The sequence below is a fragment of the Culex quinquefasciatus genome, chromosome 3 (assembly GCF_015732765.1).
Source record: "Culex quinquefasciatus strain JHB chromosome 3, VPISU_Cqui_1.0_pri_paternal, whole genome shotgun sequence".
NCBI classification, from domain to species: Eukaryota; Metazoa; Arthropoda; class Insecta; order Diptera; family Culicidae; genus Culex; species Culex quinquefasciatus.
In genome coordinates this window covers 120591489-120615025 of record NC_051863.1, presented here as the reverse complement: position 1 = coordinate 120615025, position 23537 = coordinate 120591489, and the positions used below count along the sequence as shown (strand labels likewise).

General features: G+C 35.7%; 1 protein-coding gene across 16 annotated transcripts in view; it reads left to right on the top strand.

The window, feature by feature from the left end:
* Positions 1-1183: 1183 nt before the first annotated feature.
* Positions 1184-23537, top strand: part of LOC6044903 (melatonin receptor type 1B-A) — a 70309-nt gene continuing 47955 nt past the window's right edge. For 2 of the 16 annotated variants that reach the window (XM_038264349.1, XM_038264350.1), the window contains exons 1-2: positions 1184-1317; positions 4114-4480. The gene's annotated coding sequence lies outside the window, so the exon portion shown is untranslated. Of the gene's footprint in view, positions 1318-1345; positions 1673-3769; positions 4481-23537 lie in introns of those variants that run through there. The other 14 variants (XM_038264359.1, XM_038264357.1, XM_038264363.1 and 11 more) reach the window with 14 other exon arrangements.

The following is a 23537-nucleotide window of genomic DNA, read 5'->3' as shown; positions in this document are numbered from 1 at the left end:
ACAAAAACATGATGTTTTGCTAGAAAAATGTTGATTTTCGTAGAGTGTCTCATTGTTCCCCAGCTGTCTCATTGTTCCTGCCAAGTGCGTCTACAATGAGACAGTTGAATAACTCTGGCTGTAGATGTCGGATCGATCTCATATTTTTGTCAATGTTAGAACACATTAAAAGAATGATAATGCAACTAAAAGCTCATTAAAACATGCTAATGGAAAAATTAGAAAAATCGTTGAAAGTTGAAAACCAAAAGTGTCTCATTGATGACTACCCTACCCTATCCAGTACTTTGTTCTAGAAACCTGAAAGAAATATTTTTTTTTTCTATATGACTCGTAGCCTTATGTGTGGGCAAACTTTTTTTTTGCATAAAATTTCGATTTTTTCCAAAAATCACTATTTTTTCAAAAATTCATAACTCGGCGGCAGATTTTTTGACCATGTTTCTCTATGGCTCAAAAGTTTGAAAGACACAGTTTGTGCACCAAATTGGGAGGAATTTTGTTCTAATGAAGATTGTTAGGACGGTCACCGGAAAACCAGAATGATTTGGGGCAATGGGGTTGGGACCACATTGGTAGGATAGTGGCCACACCCGGAGTGGCCAGTGCCCTGGGGGACATCAATCGAACCATACGACTTTTTTGTGTTTTGAGTTTGTTATGGTTTCGTTTTAGCAACCAGGAAAATGAAGACTTTCTGTAATTTTTAAGCTGGTGAATCAAATTTGCTTTTGGCTCAGGTGTATAATGTAAAGGTGCCATCCATAAACCACGTGAGGGTAGTCCCAAAGATAATCAAAGCATTTAAATATTCAAGTAACGATTCAAACTTGAAAATAACATTCTCAACAATACAAACAAAAAGAGCATTCCACTTCGCACCTACTAGCCCACTCTTCATAAGTTCGTATTTTAATATTGTAAAGAGTGCAACTTGCTCCCGAATGGGAGAGCAAAAGCAAAAGTGTTTCCTTCCGTCAGCCGGTTTAATGAAAAACGAGCTTTCCCGAGTAAAGCGCATCTCCTCCGTAGGAAGAAGAAAAGCTTTCACCATTGAGGCTTTCTCGCTCTCACGCTCACTGTTCTCTTTTATCATTCCAAGAGAGTGCTTTCGCGTTAGGAAAGGTACCTGTTGTTGTTGTTTGAAATTTCTGGCTTTCGTCCAATCCAAGTCAGCGAGTCAGTTGTTCACAGGTTTTCTTCGAGAGTGGTCAACATCTCCAGTTTAAGGGGTGGCACGAACCCGTAGACCCTCCGTCGAGCGTGCCACCTTGGGAAGTGTCCTTCTGAAGTGGAAACCCTTCAGACCAAATTAGTGTAAGTTGCGTGAGCTGAGTGGACAGCAAGGAATATTTAGCGTCCCCTTGGGTGCAATCTGAACGTGTCCGTTGAAACCTGGAAGAAACTATTAGTGCAAACTTATATCGGAGTGGGGAGGAAGTCGTTTGGTCAAAACGCCCACGCAGAAAAAAAAGAACCATCGAGTGGAGGGAGTTTCCTTCGGTGGACGAAGACGATGCATGTTGAATTCAATATTCTCATATTTCTGTGTGTTTCTGTGTGCTGTGCTGTGTAAAGAAAATATAACACGAATTCGAACTCTAACAAGCCGAGGGGATCTCCGGTGTCAACAAACGCGGCGGCTTAGAGAGAGCAAGAATCGGAATGCACGGTGGTGTTGTTTATTTAGCTATTTTAGTTTTTTAAGGCCTCTCACCCAGTCGGCATGGGTTCGATCCCAGAAGGTTCCAGTGGCATTTTTCGAGACGAGATTTGTCTGACCACGCCTTCCGTCGGACGGGGAAGTAAATGTTGGCCCCGGTCTAACCTAGAGGTTAGCTCTAGGTGTAGGAGTCGTCTTGGGTACTGTCTCGGTAGAGTCGCTGGTAGGCAGTTTGACTAACAATCCAAAGGTCGTCAGTTCGGATCCCGGGGTGGATGAGAGAAGCTTAAGTGTAAAAAAGAGGTTTGCAATTGCCTCAACAATCAAGCCTTCGGACCAGGGATGGAATAATCGCAAAAAAAATAAATTTCGCTAGTGAACTTTCTTCACCCGCGAAAGAGAGAGGAGGCAAATCACGCAAATGATAATCGCTCCCGAAATTCTTCAAGAAAATCAATCTGCTGATGATTTTTTGTGAATTTCCTTGTCAGCACCTCTTAAAAGTATTTGTTTCACTTTATTTACACACATTGCCCATCTACAAAATAAGACAGGTAATTTTTCGACATGTGACGTTACACTTGCAAGTGTAGTAGTGAATAAGTGTTCCGCCGAATAATCAAGATACGACTTTTTTAGATTCCTTTTACCGATATTTCGTGAGCGAGAGAGGAGAGCCATGCTCCCTTCGTATTTTTCTCTTGATGAACATCCAATGATTTTCTTTTGATGATGATTCTTCCATCGCTGCTTCGGACACCTAGTTTTATTAGGAATCTCGCAATGGAGAACGTCAAGGCAATGCTGTAGAGTGAATAATTTGATTTTTGTTTTCAGCGTTTGTTTGTCTATACATGAGATGAACTCATGCTCTATACATATGAGCCCTCTACGATAAAGGGAAGTTGGGTAAAACGGTGGTTTTTGTTGGTTGCATTTGAAAGGTCTTTTGAAGTACTTGAAGATGTGTCATAAAGCTCCATGATTGGTTTGACATTTTCTCACAGCTTTTGTATATTTAGGTTTAAAAAAATTATTGAAATCCCAATTTTTTTTTCAAAGCCCATCCTCCTTGCAGACAAAAGTTGATTTTGATAATTTCGTGGACTCTAAGCCTACGGTAGTGGTAGGGGGCCACCTTAGAAAACAAGCCATTGCATCTAATTCAATGTTTAAGGGTGATAAGAAATGACTTGAGGCACCTTTCGAACATAGTTTCCATGAAGTTTGATGACATTTTTTAAAAATAGTCACTTAAAAAAACAAACATTTTTGAAAATAGTGTAAAAATGTCGAAATAAGACACTATTTTTACAAATAAGCATCAGAAAAATTATAAAATCAACAAATTTGTGTGGTTTTGTCAAAAAAATTACATTTTTGCTGATAATTCGAAAAATACAATGAATTCAAACGTCGTTTTCGGTGTGATGATGTTATTTGACGATTTTTATAAGACCCTTACCTTATAGTTGGTCTAAACCTATTCTAAAGCCCAAATCCAAGGGTGGCCCATTCTGCCCCCCTGGCTGCCCCCAATATAGCACGACAGCATCGAATGCTGTATCAAGTAGGCTAATACCAGTTTCATAAACGATGAATATATTGTTTAAAATATATTTTAATTCGTTCTAAATGGTGTAGATCAGAGTAGTTATTTAAGCTTGAGAATTGAAAAATATTTAAGCATATTTAAGTTCGATTTCCAAGCTCAATAATCAAAAAAGACAACAAAAAATATTTTTTTCGTGGTTCTACTAGGCCGATGCAAATATTTTTTAAAGTCAAAATTTAAATGTTTAAAAGTCAATTATTTTCAAATTAATTATTTTTAAATAATATATCAATTATTTCAAATTCCCTTTGATTTTCTTCTGCTTATTTTGATATTTAAAGTGAAATTAAGAATATTTCAAGACCCACCGTGCGTTTTCCACTTCCCACACCATCCCACCCGGGACGCCGGAAGGACATTCCCGTTCCGTTCATCAATGTGTTTCCAACTCTTGTGTGCTTCCTCTCTTGCTCTCTATGGTTCGTTCTCTTGCCAGCTCATTCTCTCTCTCTCTCTCTGAAAACTCTAACCTTCCAATCCACTTGCTAAGGACGACCATCGTCATCATCGCCAGCAGAGTTCACCTCGTTCAGTACGGAAACGAGTTTTGCCCACTCAAACCGATTCCAGCACCCCTAGTGTGAGGTCAGGTCCTTTCGACGGCTCCCGACCAATTCTGGGTCTTTGACGGTGAAGAATCTAATGGGTTGATAGTTGAGTGATAATTTTGTTAAAACAGTTTAGTGAAGAAGTTTAAATTGGCTTCGAGAACTCGTCCGTTAACCGGAAGTGGTCTTTGGAGCTGTCAAGTGTTGACACTCCCACACATATGTAGCGCCGGAAGAAGATAAGCAAAGTGGTGCGCTAACAAGTGTTCTTTTCTTTCCTTCCGTAGTGGTGCAGCTATTTCGCTCCAACTCGTGTAAGTGGTGACGGGACTGTCACACACATACATTTCCCTAACTTCCGGCAGGATAAAAATTCAATTACGACGAATACGACGACGACGACTGTTGGAAGTGAATATCTCGAAATTGAATATTCTCTCTCTCTCTCTCTCTCGCCGAAAAAAGTGCAGTGTGTGAGCTATGTCGATTCCAGTGGTGCAACCAATACAACCACCAGCAGTGGCCAAAGTGGCGATGGGACTCTACCTACAGGGCTAGGGTGTGCTGTGCAGTGGACAACCGGAATATCCGGAGACCCCAAGGAGCGGCCAGCAAAACGATTCAATCTTCCAGAGCGGTGTGCACTTGAAGCAAGTAAGTCCTCTCACCAATACGACGATCTGCCACCCCTTTCACTAATAAATATAAGGATCGTCTAAACCGGACCTCCACCCCCACTTGAGTTGAAGTCTAAAAATAAATTCATCCACCCAACCCCTGGATAGGGTGGGTGATTACCGGTGTGTGAGCGGGAAGGGGGTTAGGAGACACGTCGTCGTTGCATGACAAACCATAATTTATAACATATTGTTTTCGTCGTCGACGTCGTTTCCTTCGAAGGAAAAGTCAGTCTGGCGACGGCTGCTGCTGCTTTTCCCGCGAGACTTAGTCCAGAGGAGGGCGAAACTTTTGAGAAGATAGGTATTAGGGTGTTTCATCCAAACAAAAAAGTTCTCAGAATCAGGCAAACCGATGTTCCCCTAGTAGAGGATACCCATAGGGACTCTCATGCCAAATATTAGCCCATTTGGTTGAGAATTGGTCTGTCCCCAGCGGTTTAAAGTTTACATGGAAATTACTATGGGATTTTTGTGCTTTTCGTTCAATCGTTCCTACAGGTCTGGGGACAACATGGATTCACTCGGAATAAAGACAGGTGTGTAGGGGATGGTCCAAGGAACAAATTCCAGAAGGAATTAGGGTTGTCCATTCTGTCCCCAAGGTGCGCATTGGATCGACGTCCAGTGTCTCCAGAATCAACGATTCACCCTTCAAATCTACGCATTGTCCTTAGTATGCTATGACGGCTAGCTGAAAATTGCGACGCCCCATGTCAGACGGTGAACACGTGTAGAAGCATCGATTGCATTATTATCTAAAAATCATCATGTTACGTTTTTTGGAAAAGTTCAAATTATTGCAGGAGCATCAAAAATTATAATTTTATTACTTTAAAGTATGTTTCTGAGCCAAAACTTGAGTTAATGCTCTGTAAATGCAATCGATGCTTCTCCACGTGTTCACCGTCTGACATGGGGCGTCGCAATTTTCAGCTAGCCGTCATAGCATACTAAGGACAATGCGTAGATTTGAAGGGTGAATCGTTGATTCTGGAGACACTGGACGTCGATCCAATGCGCACCTTGGGGACAGAATGGACAACCTAATTCCTTCTGGAAATTGTTCCTTGGACCATCCCCTACACACCTGTCTTTATTCCGAGTGAATCCATGTTGTCCCCAGACCTGTAGGAACGATTGAACGAAAAGCACAAAAATCCCATAGTAATTTCCACGTAAACTTTAAACCGCTGGGGACAGGCCAATTCTCAACCAAATGGACTGATATTTGGCATGAGAGTCCCTATGGGTATCCTCTACTAGGGGAACCACGGTTTGCCTGATTCTGAGAACTTTTTTGTTTGGATGAAACACCCTAATAGGTATATTTAGGAAAGTTAAACAACAGAGGAATGTGATACTTTGTTACTGGTGCTACGGTCTCATTTTGTGGATTGATATTTGAAATTAAACGATTAGTCAGGAAGCTTATGATTATTCAAGGATTTTTTTTCAAATTTTTCCCTTTTAGTATATTTTGGATGGATGACAAAGTTGAGTTTCAAGCTGATCAAAAAAGTTCTGAAAACCTGAACCGACACATGTTCACAAAGCGATAGGGGCAGGGGGCAGAATGGACGTTGAAGGGAGATGATAAATGATTAAAGGGACCTTTCTAACATAGTTTCCATGAAGTTAGACCACTTTTATGAAAATAGTCACTTACCAAACAAACATTTTAGAAAATAGGTTTAATATGTTGAAATAAGACACTATTTTTACAAGTCAGCATCAAAACAACTAAAAAATCAACTAATGTTGCATTAAACGTAATTTGTGAACCTACCAGGAGCGTCATAATCAATTTAACCAAAATTTCATAACTTTTGATTGTTTTTATAAGGCAGGAAAAGGGTGGTCCATTGATTTATAACTCTGCACACTACACTCGTACTTAAAACAGAAAGGATGCAGGTGAAAATTTGTAAAAAAAAAATCATAGACATGTTATTTTGAAAATGCTCAATAACCAAAAATAAATGATCCTTGCAATGTTTTAAATATTTCTTCTTCAAATTCATTTTGAAACGGAACCTTCATATCAACTAATAATGTTTCCATTTGACATACGCATAGTCCATTCAGCTAAATTTAAAAATAAAACTACATGGTATTTTTAACCTAAAAGCCCAACTACTCTCCATTTTGAAATTTTGCAAAATCTGTAGAGCCGTTGCGGGGTTATGGTTTTGCGATACTTCGTCGAAAAACACAATTTTTTGACCACCCTAATAATCAAGAAACTTCCAGCCCTAATTTGACCCAAATCGGACCACTTTTGATTTAGTTTCTCCTAATTCTTAGACGTGGAAATGCTGTTTGTGGAAATTTGCTCGAAAAAGGAGTACATAACATGATAATATTTTTTCATAGTTGCTTTGTTTATTTTTTCTTAAATTATTACTCAGTTTGGTTTGCAATTAGTCCTATCAGCTATCACGACCTCCAGGAATGAAATTCAATTTTTTGTAATAAATCGAATTTCGTAGGCTTTAAGTTTTAAGTTCCTTCAACCAATTCATTACGCACAGCAAAAAATCCGATGGTAAAATCGCATGCAAAAGCACATCACCTTTGTCAAAATAAACACTTAATATTACACACTCCATGTACAATTTTTGCAAACACATTACACAGAATTTCATGAAGTAATGCAAAATTTATTTTACACCCAAGCCTTTTAAACGCAGCTGGATTACTACTGTTTTAGCTGTGCAGTTTTGAGCGGATTTTTTTCAAAATTTGTTGATTGTTGTTTATAAATGGCACATAGGTGCTATTGTAAACTAACCCGAGATTGCTTCAATAAATTCCTTGAAGTTAAGAAAAAAAAGTAGAGCGTCCAATTTCCCGTCCCGGGAATTCCCGGGATTTCCCGAAAAAATATACATCCCGTTTCCCGGGAAATTTGTAAATTTCCCGGGAATTCCCGAAATTTAAGCAAAAGTACACATTTTCTATACTTTTTGGAACCATTTTTTTCAGATGCTCAGAGAAAAATAAATGAAGATGATTTTGTTGAATTACATTTAATTTATAGCTCATATACAATTAATCAGATTATCAGACATTTTGATATAGGATAATATTAATTTTTGAAGCTACGGGAAAATTAAGTAAGCTTTTTCAAGAATATTTGGAGTTACTTAATGAAAAATATATTAAATTGAGAATTTTTACGTTTTTGTTTACCATGATCTAATCAGTTGAAAATCAAATTGGTATCCTATTTTTTTTTAAATAGTTCTGTGCAAGAAGAATTATTTCAATTCGTTAAATACCTGCTATACAAGAAATTACAATATGTAGTAAAAGAAAAATGGAGCACTGGTGTAACAATGGGTGTTAGAAGGTTAAATATTAAAACATGTCAGACTGATTGTGACATGATGTTTATTTCAAATGTTGGAAACATTGACTTGTTTGAAGTAAACAAACAAGAGAAGTTTGATGTTTGCTTTGCCATTTTGTCCATGTACTGAAACCATTATGACTTTTTTTAGGAAAGTTATTTGTCATGAAAAACATAATTTCTGCATGTTTTTTTTTTTTTTTTTGTATCAAACCGCGCTCTTTTACTGGTCACAGAGGCAAGAAAATAATTTGTATGATTGTGGAGTATAGATTCATTTTAGGGGAAATTCTCGTAGGTTTCGCAGGTTAAGCACTCGCTCCTAACACCATCCAATTTGCTATTTTTTTCTATTTAAACAATTAATTTTCCAAACTTTTAAAAGTAACTTGCTTGCTCACTTCTTATTGAGCTATTTATCGCTCTATTTCAGTTGAAATCGCCTTCAATGAGTTGTAATTGAACGCCAACATAAGAGGTACGACGGAATTAGATGCTGTTCCACTACTCACTGTCTAATTTCCTTGCTAATAAAAAAAATGACATTATTTTTTGCTATTGCAGTTTATAAAATAAGAAAAAAAAATACATTTTCTTGCAGTTTTATGATTTTTTATATGCAGTTAAGCTGTTAATTGATCTTCACACTTGTTTTAGCCTTTCAGTCGCTGTTCTAAACAACTTAGTTGCAGCAGAACCAAGATCAAAACAATTTTCAATAAATTCAAATTTCCCGGGAATTCCCAGGATTTTCCGGGAAATTGGTTGAAAATTTCCCGTTTCCCGGGAAATTTGTAACCCCGGGAAATTGGACGCTCTAAAAAAAAAGCAACCAATTTAAAATAAATAGTTAATAGTTAATAAATAGTTAGCCTACTCATAAATGGTTAGGTACTCATAAATGGAAGAAATCTATCTATTAACAGGATTATATTAGAATATATGGATCTCAGGATTACTTACCCAACCTAAAACACCATGCGTTTCCATTGAATTTTGTTTCAACTTCATTTTGCTGGAGACGCCTGTCGTCAACAAACTACTAAATCCAATTTTAGCTAAATCGGAGGTCTTTTGATATTAATCTTACTTGAATTAAGTAATATTTTAAAGCACTATGTATAAATAGCAAACTGCTTTGCTCTTAGAGGATTGTGATCATTAATGATAAAAAAATCTCGTTAAATGAAAGAAAATAAACAAAATTTTACTCTCGCCATTCAAGCAGCTTTAAATTCCATATATAAAACGGTCTCTTCTGTGGCATATTGCCGTGGAAAAAGTAAACAACGCCGACGACAGACAATTTATACTGCGAGGATACTTACTCTATCCAATATCCTATTACGACCTGCCATGACTCACGCACCGGCGCGCGACGCCCACGCGAGAAGCAAGCGCCCATAAATATAAATTAGCAAATGATGGGATCGTCCCGAAGCTTGGCGTGGTGGACTTTTCCACAGAGAAACATCCTTCGAATGCTACACGCGACTGCTTAGTACGTGGTAGCCGATTTTGGCGTGTCGTAGGTAAAGGACGGTCCTCTGTGTGCTTTTGTTTGACTTGTTCACGCGCTCCAATGGTGCGTGAGCGGCGCGCGGTTTGCTCGACCGGAAATAGCCGGAAACGGTTAGACGGTGTGACATTTAGTGTACCGTTATTTTCTAGCAACGCAACGCGCGCGAAAAGCGGAAGGTCAATTTTACGAAGCGTGGTGGCGTATTTCGTGGCTTTTAATGACTTCTAGACAGATTGAAAACCTGATGGGATAAAACGCGCTGATTAAAACTCAATCATTGGTTATTGAATAGAAAAGCGTTTCTAGATTGGCGTTTCTAGAACAGGGATGTACATGTTTAGATGTTCTGTGTTTGTTCTATCCTAAACTTATCAAAAATATCCAAATATTGTACAGTAACAAAGCTAAAACAGCTGTTCCCAATTTTTGCAATTCTATTTTTTGCAGAGGTTCTGTAAGAAAGCAAAAAAGAGAGATATCTTCTTATGAAGCAATCCAGCTGAAGAGATATTAGACTACCTGGAGAAAAGGACAGGAGCGTACATGCAACAGATATTATCTTTATATTAATTTATTTGACCGATTCTTCAGCTCCTTTTCAAAAAAATTCCAAGTTTTTTTCAGCGTTTTGGCTGTAGTGGCAAAATAAAAGAAGAAACCCCCCAATGTTGTTACATATTTGGAAAGATAATTGATTTTCCTACAAAGAAATATCATGCAGAATGAACCATATAGTACCTGTGCTTCCCCTGAAATAAAAATGTAGCGTGACGGGACAACATCGTAAAACTGGACTTTTAAAAGGCACACTACAAAAATCGCCACAGTTTTGCCAGTTTGATTTTTAAAAACTTTTGCTCTTCTACACATTATCACAAATTAAAAAACGAATCTTTTGCTCCTTGAACTGAAAGAATTGGATGAAATTTGAGTTTTTGCCAGCCATTTCTTTTCGTGACGGGACAACGAAAGGAGCAGATTTATGAAAAAACTCCTCTCCCGTACAATGGCTTGCAGACCACTTTTGGTCAATGTCCTTGGCTTTTAAGGTAAGAAAACGCATTTAAAGCACATTGCAAATATTGCATCATAATAAAAATGATTTTTTTCATATTAAAAATCACATTGAAAATTGAAAAATGTGACATTTTGGTGTAGCTTCGCTAAGAATCGGTCATTTAGATCGGAATAATTTGGTGAAAACTGATATAAATTTAAGAACAATGTTAAATGGAATTTAAGGCTGTGTGTTTCACTCGTAACTTGTACAGAGCCAAATTAACAGGCTAGAAGTTACGTTCCCCATGGGGTACACCAACCTAAAGCAGCTGAGTGAAATCAACCTTGAGAAGATTTCACATCCGGTTGGATGACTACCGGTAGGGCCTCGTGGCGCGGTGGTTAGCGACTACGGCTGCCGATCCCTTAGTTGCTATGGGGCGCGGATTCGATTCCTGCCTTATCCACCTGGTCTTCTATCAAATGGGGAAGTAAAACGTAGGTCCATTTGCGTAAAAGAGGTTTTAAGTGACTCACCACTTATAACCTTCAAACGCCTAGAAATGATCAGAAACTTGCAACAGAGACCACAAAAGACCCGGGGGTCGTGAAAGTGGATTGCTTTGCTTTGGGATGACTACCGGAACATGCGACCGAACGTGACCCAGTGAAAGAACTGCTTGCAGCTGTGTGCAACATCCACAAGACGGATTTCATCCGACGGCAGCAGCGGGCGTCGAAACCAAAATCACCGGTACGGAAGGAGCAGAAGAGAAGCAGAGTTCAGCAGTTTCGGCGTTCAAGCCGCTGCCGGGCTCAGTTCCGGACGAAAAATCGAAGGATCGCCCTCGACCGGCAGGAAGCAGCGAAGGACGCAGTGGCTCCCGTGACGGTGCACTTTGGGGCTTCAGGCGGCCAGAAATCAAAAAACCGACACACTTTAATTATTTTTGTTGGTATTTTTTTGGATAATAAACCTTCTAACTAAGAAATATTCGGAGTTTGAAGGTTGTAAGTTCAAAATTCCCTGAATGGCAGGCCTTCAAAGGCGAAAATGGAAAGAAAAAACATGTTTTTTGACAAAAAATTATTATTTTTCATAGTTGTAATGTGGAGCTGTTTTTTTTATTTTTTTCCTGCATCATTATATATATATTTAGAAAGGGAATTGATTCAACTTAAAAAAATATATTTACGGAGCATGCTTTTACAGGCTAAAAATAAAAAAAGTGGACCTTTATTAAAAATTTAGTTTTTTTCAACTTTGTTAATGGAGTACTTTTTTTGTGTGCATTTGTGCGATCTGAAAATTTTGCAGCTTAAAATTTGAACCATGTCCTAACTTGTCTCCAAATTTCAAAGTGCACTTATGTGCACTTTTTGAGTTATGCCATTTTGAACATTTTGATTCATGCAAGAAAATTAATGATTTCGCGTATACGCTTGGTTAAAATCACATTATTTACCTGCGGAGGCAGAAATGACGTACCTGCTATGTATGTTTTGAAATTGATTTGATATTCATGACTTTGTTGGTACCCTAAGTACGTTTAATAAAATTAGAAATTCCTATTCTAAGTATTTTACAGGAACGATTCGTCGAATATTCATATTAGTTCGTTGTTGTGTTCTTTTGAAAGAATGGATAATAATACCGTAGTGTCCCTGTACGATGTAACGAAGCACTATTCTGAAAACGTGAGAACTGCTTTCGAGTATATTTGTAAGAATTACAACATTGCTGAACCCCACATGATCAACTCAGGGAAAATCCACAGAGGAAAAACTACGCATGTTGTTCTGTAGCTTTAAAACGAGGTATACAAAAGCCCATAGAAGAAGTTCATATTTTGAGTAATCTTTTGACAATCGGTAACATAGTGAAGAATTTATCGTGGAAAACGTGAATTTATCAAGTGGATCAACAAAAAACGTGGACGAGAACCCATACAATGCTCCATAAACCGTCTAAAATTCTAAAACACCGCAAAAATCGTTTTTTTTTTGCAGGGGGAGGGGGGGGCTCTTCAAAGAGAGGTGGATTTTAACTCAAGGGGAAGGGGAGGGGGGTTGAACGTAAATCAGAAACTGTAACATACAATAAACCGCCATTCCGTGCATCAAATAGACAGAGCAAGAATATTAAAATTCACCACATTAATGCATGTGGCCGAAAAATCGAAAATTAAGCTTTTTTTGAAAAAATATCAAATTCCATTTGTTTTCATTACAGTAAGTACAAACAACACAAACAAATCACAAAAAAGCAAAAAAATATTTTTGGCCGCTCGCTTCTACACACTACGAAAAAATCGTGTAATTTTCCGTTAAATTAGATGCACATAATAGGAGCATCAAATAAGATGTAAAATTACGTCAAATTTAAAATTACACGATCCAACCCACCAATCGATGTAAAATTACATCTAACCCAATTTTGGTGGGACGACATTCTTATTGGAAATGACAGTTTCTAATTAGACGAACACACACATTTTTAGCTTGTCCAAAATCGATGTTTTTTATTTAACCTCATTATAATTAAATACTAGCGTGTCCCAAAAAACACGAAGTCGAGGAAATCAATGTGCTCAATTCTCAAATGATAGATAATCATGTTAGAAACAACTCTCTCATACATGAAAACTTTCGCAAAAATCGTTTACCATGTTCCCTGGGCATTTTTTTGAAAAAAGCAATTTTTTTCGACAATTTCACAAAATTTGCTTAGAAAAAATGAAAAATCTTTAAATTTCATGTAGGCTACACTATAAAATGATGGTCTGTGGTTCAATAAACAAGTTAGTATATCGATTTGGCCAATTAAAACCATGTTTTCACTTTCCCGGTAGCTTTTACGTCGAAAAATACGAGTTTTTGCTATACTTTTTTTCAATCTTTTCCCTCGGTATTGGACACAAAAAATTCCTCATCTGTAAGAATACTTGCATCTTGTAGGAAATTTTCCGCTGAAGATTTTTGTCTAAGCTACTTTGAAGTTTCATCAGTTCTGAGCTGAGATATTCCAGTTTTTGTAAGGAAAGAATATCGAATTTCTGAAATTGTTGAAATTAACTATCTTTGGCATACAATATTAAAGGAAACTAAACCCTAATTTAAAGTGAGGCTATATCGCATCTGTTTTTAAACATAATTAGCTCATCCTCTAATACTTAGGCTACCTGGTGTTGTTTTATCATGGCACACTACGTGCTAAATCAATGAATTACTTTTAGTAAATAACTCATGATTAGAGCATTTTGCATTTAAGCCAACCGATGCACGTTTGCTGCGTTTCCATGGATACAAATAAACAAAAAACAAATCGATAACTCAATGTTCTCTTATGCTAACTAGATAGGTAAACTAGCAAGCTTAGTACAAGAGAACACAGAGGCATTTTTTCATTTTTTCTAAGCAGATTTTGTGAAATTGTCGAAAAAAATGACTTTTTTCAAAAAAATGCCCAGGGAACATGGTAAACGATTTTTGCGAAAGTTTTCATATATGAGAGAGTTGTTTCTAACATGATTATCTATCATTTGAGAACTGACCACATTGATTTCCTCGACTTCGTGTTTTTTGGGACACGCTATTAAATACACATTTATTTCATTCACAACCACAACAATTTTCTGGCTTTTTTCTTTATTAGTTTGAAATCACTTTGTATTTTTATTGCGTCCATTCACCAGATATTGTTGGCCACCCTGCTGAAAGGAACCTGCCATTCTGCTTCAAACTTAGCACCTTCACCACACCACACACTTTTCACTGAATCTTCCACTTTTCGAGACACTGTTTCATTTGACCGGATAGTCCGCTTTGAAAACTGCAGGGCCACGCCGTCCACAACTTGGTTCCTGGTCAACCGGCTTTCTAGAAAATGTCTGAAAGAAAGTAAACAAAGCACCACCTGTAATGAGAGCCCGAGTTAGTTGAGGTTTAATCGATCCGATTTTTACGTAAATATAGTATATTTACCTTTGCTTACCGCTTGTAAATGTTCCTGATAGTCGTTTGATGCAAGTTCTGATAAAATATCGCCAATAATTGAGGAGAAAATCTCCAGTCACAGTTACTCTCACGATTTTCAATATGGCTGTCACTTTTTTGCACAACAAATTCGGCAAACGTGGTACGAAAAAGGCGCGTTATATTCTGTTTTATTTTATGTAATATTACATCTAGAGGGTGACGATTCTCGAGATTTTGAATTTCCCGGGTATCGAGAGTTGAATTTGGCCATTTCCCGGGAATTCCCGGGACCCGGGAGTTTTTTTTACTAAGACAATAGTACCAATAATTTTAAAAGGAAAGGTCATACATTAGTTTGTTTCCAATTTTCGTAATTGGTAATACGTTGGCAATGCGTATTATACGCAACTTTTGATACCCAAACATGTAGGTCATCGCCAAAATTTTAAATTTATCGCAGTTTTAGTGAAAAAAGTTGATTTTTTCTCGTTTTCGTCATATTTCTGTTTTTGCGCGTGGCGCGTCTTAAAACTCATTTTTTATTTTCAAAATATCATGTCTCGGAAACGTACGGTTCGACATCGCCAATTTTTACAAGTAATGTAAAATTTTCTGAGGAATCCGATAATCATATTTTCAAACATAGGCTCTTTGGTCCAGACACAGTCAAAAAGTAATTTTAAGTTTTTAGACGACTTTTTGAAATGTTAAGTTAGATTTTTGAAACTTCTTGCTATTTTCCCCAAATAGCCAAACTAATCATCTTTCTTTTGCGTCTAAAACAGCTAAAAGCAGATGAAATTACGCGGAGGTATGTTTTTTTTTTTTGAAAAAAGTGGTTTTTGCGAAAAATGACGAAAATTGCCATTTTTCGAACCAACTTTGAACGATGTAGGTCACCCTAATGGCAAACAAAAATACGGGTCTTTTAATTTTGGCCCAGGAACCCCCAGACAAATTTTGAGGCCGATCGGAGAATTTTTTTTCGGTTCAGGTTCTTTTCAAATAGAATTGCTGAATTATTTCCCACTATCGGGATTTTTGCAACAATTTTATTTTTTTAAGGTCAGCTGAAAATATTCATTGAAGATATATTAATATTTACCAGGAAAACCCGAATGTTCACAAGTACCGGACCTTAACAAAGATTAAGGCAATCTTTACAGATTGCCAACCAAATTTCTTCCAAAATATATCCTAATATTGAGATTGATGCGAAACACAAAATGACTTATTGACATCAAAAATAAAATTGCTATGCTCGAGAGAGGAAATGGAAATTTATTTTTTTGAAAAGAGGTTCCCCTATATTAAAAGATAAAAAAAAACTTTTAAAAAATATATTTTATTTCTGGGATGTAACTGCTAAGTATGCTATAAGGAAAATGGTGGGTTCCACATTATTTAAGCTTCTCTCAATTATAATTATTGGAATTTTCGACAAGTTAACATCCAATGTTCTAAACCATTTCGAGTTTTCAAATGTTTTTCTGATTATTTTATAAAATTTTGCTTCGATATTTATAAGTATAAAATTTCCCGGGACTCTCGACCAAATTTCCCGGGAATCGAGAGGTCCAAAAATGGTCGATTTCCCGGGAAATTTTTCCCGGGAATTCCCGCTCGTCACCCTCTAATTACATCTAAAAACACGCTCTAGTTATGTGCATCAAATTTAATGTAATATTAGGTTAAACTTTATGCTTTATTAGATTTCGCATAATGTAATGTTTGGCAAAGGCAATATTTTCAAAATTTTCAATTCAAGACTAACATTTTACAAGGGCGTAATATTGAACGTTTGGCCCTTTTGAAATGTTAGTCTTGATTTGAAATTTTTGAAAATATTTTTTTCGAAGAGATCGGAAAATTTCACAAATGTTTCATATATTAACATTGAAAATCGGACCATTAGTTGCTGAGATATCGACATTAGAAAATGGTGGGTTGTTTGGGTGAGACTTAGAAAACATCAATTTTCCTGTTTTTAAACCTTTGCATTGCAATATCTCAGCAACTAAAGGTCGTATCAACAAAGTCCGAAGAAGCAAAATATAGAGAATTTTCTCAGCTTTTCAAAAATATTTTTTCCAAAAGTGTGCAAACATGTGCACTAATTTAAAAAATGAAAAACTGCGACTATTTTCAAAAAAGTCACCTAAAAATGGATTTATCTTGAAAACGGTGCACTTTATCAAAATTTTACTAAAGTACTTTTCGATTGCAAATTTGATTTTACATCGAAAAATGAAGATGAAAAATTTTTGCGACCAATATTTCGATTTTTTGAAAAAATCAGTATTGATTAAAAAATTCATAACTCGCTCAAAGATTTTTTGCACAACCTGAAAATTTCTGAAAAGTTGGCATTTTATGTCCTCTAAAACATATCAAAAAATAAAAAAAATTAAAAATAGTGTTTTTTTGCAAATCAAGTTTTAGTGATAAAAAGTTAAATAAAAAAATCACCAAATTTTTTTTACCGTGTATCATTTTTTTCCAGTGTAGTCCATATCCATACCTACAACTTTGCCGAAGACACCAAATCGATCAAAAAATTCCTTCAAAAGATACAGATTTTTGAATTTTCACATATCATTTTTGTATGGACAGCTGCCAAATTTGTATGGAAAATTATATGGACAAACTAATGATGCAAAATGGCTTCTTTGGGCATACCGAAGCCACCAAAAAAGTTTCAGTCGGATTAAAAAATACAAAAATTAAAATTGAAGAAAAAAGACCGATTTCGTAGAGAATTGCTCATTTACATGAACAAATATTACGTCAAATGAGCGCTTCCATTAAAAATGTAATATTCCAAATTTTTTAGTGTGTATGGAAATACCACATAGTGCGGTGGAGCCACGGAGGAGGACGTCGGTGAGGTACTCTACAGTTTGGCTGAGCTGTGAAACATTCTCTCAGAGTATATCGGCAGGTTCAAGAACTGCAAGACCCTCGTCAGTTACATGATCTCCAAGTATGCAGTCTAAGGAGTTGTTTTTAATGTGTATTATATATTAGAAGTTGATCGATCCTCGGTCCTAGTCTGGTCGTAGGACCTAAGAGGACCTAATTAAAAATAAGTTTAATATAAAAAAAAGCTTGAGATGGTCGAAAGAACTATGCCCTCGAATTCATTTTCAAAATAGTTCACTACGAAATTCATACCAAGGACATCTTATAGACTATCTCAATGACTTAACTGCCACGGCCACCACAGCTTGGTGACAAAGAAAGTCAGGTCAGAGCAGATTTGTTTTGTTGCAGGCATTATTCTCTCGAGTGTAGCATAAGGCTTTCAATGAATTTTAGAGAACTGTCTCCTCGACCCTGTACTTTGAGTGTAATAAAGTACCGTATTCGAGTTACTTAAATTAAGTGTGATGAACATTGCAAAATTTACCGCTCGGTCAAAGAAACTCCAAAACTGAACTCAAGCCAACTTTGGTCATCCTAATGTTGAACCTTTGCTAGATCCGAGGGACATTGCTGAATATTTTTGTTAAAATATGTACAAATTTAAGAAAATACTATTTTAAGAACTAATTATGTGTATCGTATAATATATAATAAGAATAATATTAATTTCACATTCTGTATACGGGGAAACCGAGGAAATGCAAATGATGATCAACACTGCCGAAAATAACTTCCAATTTGGATCCCCTCGCCATTGCCACACGAAAGACAAAAGCCTCGCGAGAAAAATCTTTCACCAAAAGCTCACCACCGTTCGCTCTGCTCTGCCATTTCTGGAGAGGTACAGTATGTAAAAAAAGTATTTACACCCCTTGGGCACTATGCACATATTGTGATGAAACATCTAAACAATTTAATGTTGACAGAAACCTAGTACTACGTTTTGTTCAGAAACTCATGCCAGACATTTTGCTACAAAAAACTCATGAAAAGATGATTTCTATAAAAAGTTATATAACAAATACTATTACGAAAATAAAAAAGGTGCAAAAAAAGTTTGTACACCTTTCGAAAAATTATCATAAATAATGTTATTTGTTGACAAATCACCATAAATCCAGTCTCCCAACTCCAAATAGGCATCCTTGACTGATTAAAAAAATAATTTGGATTGAATACAAAGTTTACTAACTACTTAGTATAAAAGTTTATATAACTCTGGAAATTCTATATAAAACTTATCTAAACTTAATTTTGCAAACTTTTAATTCAACTAAATGTCAATATATTACCATATAATTGCTAAATAAACATTTTGGAGTGGGTATAACACCGTTTTGGGGGTATTTGTATCGATAGAATAGATTTTTCGTTGGAATTTCGTACCAACCCGGAATTACGTCGTCGGAAAATCCGCCGGCATCCGAACCGGTCCACAATTCTTAAGTCAACCTATGTTGCATCGGAAAGGGCATAAAATTTCCGATCTTTTGATACCCATACATCTAGGTTTTCTATAAAACCCACGTCTTTAAATACCTGGGCAAAAAGTAAGTTTGATCCACGAGAACAAAAATTACGAAATTCCATACATTTTTGGCAGATTGCTCAAACAAAACCATAACAACGTTTTTACCTAGGTATTTAAAATCGTGGGTTTGATAGAAAACCTAGATGTATGGGTATCAAAAGATCGGAAATTTTATGCCCTTTCCGATGCAACATAGGTTGACTTAAGAATTGTGGACCGGTTCGGATGCCGGCGGATTTTCCGACGACGTAATTCCGGGTTGGTACGAAATTCCAACGAAAAATCTATTCTATCGATACAAATACCCCCAAAACGGTGTTATACCCACTCCAAAATGTTTATTTAGCAATTATATGGTAATATATTGACATTTAGTTGAATTAAAAGTTTGCAAAATTAAGTTTAGATAAGTTTTATATAGAATTTCCAGAGTTATATAAACTTTTATACTAAGTAGTTAGTAAACTTTGTATTCAATCCAAATTATTTTTTTAATCAGTCAAGGATGCCTATTTGGAGTTGGGAGACTGGATTTATGGTGATTTGTCAACAAATAACATTATTTATGATAATTTTTCGAAAGGTGTACAAACTTTTTTTGCACCTTTTTTATTTTCGTAATAGTATTTGTTATATAACTTTTTATAGAAATCATCTTTTCATGAGCTGTTTGTAGCAAAATGTTTGGCATGAGTTTCTGAACAAAACGTAGTACTAGGTTCCTGTCAAACTTTAAATTTTTTACATGTTTCATCACAAAATGTGCATAGTGCTCAAGGGGTGTAAATACTTTTTTTACATACTGTATGCGTACGTGACACGAAACCCAAATTGTACCATTATTTGCGTGAGCGAGTGAGAAGGGGGTGGCAAACTTTTCGCCACGCGTGTGACAATGTACATAAATTTTGTTCGAACCGGGCCAGCGAGCGCGCAAAAGTTTCCTGTTTGGTTTGGCCTCCTTGTGTGAGGTGAGGTGAGGTGAGGAGTTGAACTGAAAATAGAAGTGCAAACAATACACTTGTGTTTGTGCTTGTGTGTGTGTGTGTGTGTGTGTTTGTGTTGCTATAACGGCTACAATGACGTGCGTCGTTCCGGCGCGAGTGGAATAGCATAAATTATTCCTTTTATGATGCCTAACATTGACTGGCTGGCCGTCGACGGCGCTGTTGGCATATTGACCTTCCGAGGAAGTTTTCTCTTTACACCTCAAGCATGAAAGCATTTTTGTTACAAGTATATATGTGTGCATGTAAATACGAAGCAGTATATGGTAACATTATAATGTGAGTAATAATGATAATTGGCAAATTGTATCGCCATGCCCGGAACGCTGCTTTAAGAGCAGAGTTGTAAGTTTTCCTCGGTGGCTCAAACGATCAGTACCGTAAAACGGGGTGACTTTGATAGCCGGGGTGACTTTGATAGGTTTGAGATTTTTCCGAAAAATGAAGAGTACAACTTAAATACGTACGGAATGGTATTGAAACATACTGACCGTGGTAGAGAAGTGTTCAAAGTACCCCAAAAAAACCTTTCATAAAATTTTTAAAAGTTTAAAAAGTTAGTTAACTATAATTAAGAAAATGTTGATGAAAAACATTATTTAAATTTTCCCAAAGTGTCATGTTTTTCTCAACAAACATAATTTTGAATCTGAAAACGGAATGCATTTTCGGATTCTTTGGACAATTTTCCACAAGGAGAAGGTTGAAGAAGTTTGTAAATAATAAATATTATGTGTTTTTGAAACATAAATAAATAAAAATCTCTTGTTTCATAGGCATTTTCAGTTGAACAAATTTCATATAAAATGTGAAAACTTTTGATTTTTGCTTCTAATTCAGTTATAAATGCAATATTAATCGATAATTTTATAAACATAACAAGTTTTAACGAATTTCAGGCAAAATTCTGACTTTTAAACAATTTTACCTAAAATTTATATGTATTTTGTTAAAAAGCTTATAAACTTTATTAACTAAATATAAACATTGATTTTTTCCTAGAAAAACTATGACTATCAAAGTCACCCCGGAATTCAAAATATAAATTTTTAACGTAACTATTTTTTAAAACACTATTGAAAAAACTTTTTTTTTTCAAAAATGGTATATGGACCATGTGTAGGCTACCCCAGTACATGTTTTAAAAATAATAATCTCAAGACAAGCCTTACCAATTGGAAAATATTCCAAAAATAAATTGAAATCCTATCAAAGTCACCCCGGTTTACGGTACTTGAATTTGCAATGCATAGATTGCGAGTTCGAATCCCGAGGTAAAAAAAAATGGATTAGCCTGTTTTTCCATCCAGCATCATTGGCTCATCTGCAATTTGACGTTCGATCACAGCTTCTCAAAAAACTTTATTCTTGAAGTTTCATCTCGTCACTTATATGCTACCTTGTGACAACGGCCTTCAGTACTTTTCGGGAAAATAGATGTTTATAGTTTATTCACAGACGATTAAAAGGGCGTAATATTGAATATTTGGCCCTTTTGACGTGTTAGTCATGATTTAAAAAATTTCAAAATATTCCTTCAAAAGAAACAGATTTTTGAATTTTCTTTGATTTTTTTTTTATTTGAACCGGTTCAATTGAATCGGTTCAAATTTGTCACGAAAAGATTGTTGAGGTAATTTGAAGAGTTTTGACACGTCGCATGACATGGTTAGTGATACAACCCCGGAATCGGTTCAATTGGTACCGGTTATTTTACCGGTTCAACCGAATCAAAAATCGCTCAAAAATCGATTCCTGGAATAATTTCATGAATTTTGATATGTCGCATGACCATATTTCTTCAAAATTTGGCTTTATAGTTCAAATGAATATTGCTATTGTAAAAATAGTTACGATAACATTTTTTTTAAATTGTTTAAATATTTTTAACATGTTTTAAATATTTTTCCCTTAAAGTAGAGGTTCTCCCCTTTCCAAAAACCTATATAAGTTGGTATTTTGGGTTATTTTACGATGTGCTCTGGGCCCTTGAATTCCATGTAACGCTGTTTTTTTTCCCGGGGACCCGCCCCCCTGAACCACCATATTAAATATTTTTATATTAAATTTGATTAATTTTCGAAGCCAATGGTATATATGAAGTTAATATTTCATGTAATTTTCACCAAGTTACAGCTTGTTGAAAATCCCTGTAACGCTAAAACGGGGCTTAGTAACTTGACTGTTAATCATTTTTGTATGGATAGCTGCCAAATTTGTATGAAAAATCATATGGATAAACTAATTATTGCTTAAATGGCTAATTCGAAGGCACCAAAAAAGTTTCAGCCAGATTTAAAAAAACAATTACCGAAATCTCAGAGGATTTCTCCTATGTGGTTAGTGCCCCTTACAAAAAATGGGTCACAAAAAAATCATGAAATAATTAACATCTAGCACCAAATATGTTTTATGTAACAAAATATACCAAGATTGAAGCCTTTTGGTAAATAAATATCACTTAAATAATGTTAACTTAAGATAGGGTTGCCAGATCGTCAATATTTTTGAGTAATTTGGAAGGTCTTTCGATAACCTATCCCACTGTAGGTCGGACATAGTTTTCATACATATAAGTGAGTTCCGGCCAAATGTTCCCAAAAGTGAGATTGAAAATTTATGCTTCACAACTTCGTAGAACATACCAAAGCTGTAAAACTCCACGGCGGAAGGGGGAGAAAAAATAGTCATCGCTACTTTCAAATGTGTCTTCTAGGAAATTTTCTCAGCTTTCCTATGCTTCTAAGAGCGAAATGTTTCATCGAAAAATTTCTGAGATATCTTTATTTTAAGTTTTTTTTCTAAAAATCCTTCATCATTTATTGAAAACTTTTTAAAAACAGTTAAGAAAACTAGTCAAATGATGTGTTTAATGTGTCTTTTACTCATCAAAATGGGCAAAATAAGACAAGAAACAAATTTATAGAATGTTGCAAATTGCTAAACATGTCTTAAATTATAATTTAACGGTGTTTTGAACCTGTGGAATTTGTTCAGTAGTTAGAATTATAAAACCGTATATAAATGAAAATTTTACTTCAATTAATAGATTATTACATATTATATGACGTGTCTGCTCTGATTTAGCTGTTACTACCAAATTTTTTGCAGGTTTATGATTGTTATTGCATTTTTATGAATAAAGGATGTTTAAGGAAATATCACCGGGATTTAACCATTAACCAGAAATATAGATACAAAACATGATTTAAAATCGGAAATGTACTACAAATTACTGTTGCATGCCTCAAAAGTCATATTGTCATAAGTATAAAGTAAATAGATATATTTTTTTTATTTTTTACTGTTGAAAGTATCATTAAAATTTTGTGTTTCAACTAAGAATGTTGAAAACACCTTCATAAACATTTTTTGGTTGATTTTAACAAAAAATCAAACAGAAGCCTCCATTACAAGCTAACTCAAGATACTTGTAAAACGTTTTTAAAACAGATAAGACTTCCATAACATTGCTGATTACAGTGTTTAGAAAAATACTTCAAACATGGTTTAAAATTTTTGGGCTCGGATTGTTTTTTTTTTTTCATAATACCAGTATTTTGAGCACAGTTATGAAAATACGAAAACTAAAATCTCGCGAAACAAAAAGACGATTGTTCAATCTACCGATTTCTGATTCAGCTACCACGGTGAAGCTGATTCCAGATCCGGGTCGTTCGTTTCATTCCTTTCCTAAACGATGATAAATGACTATGA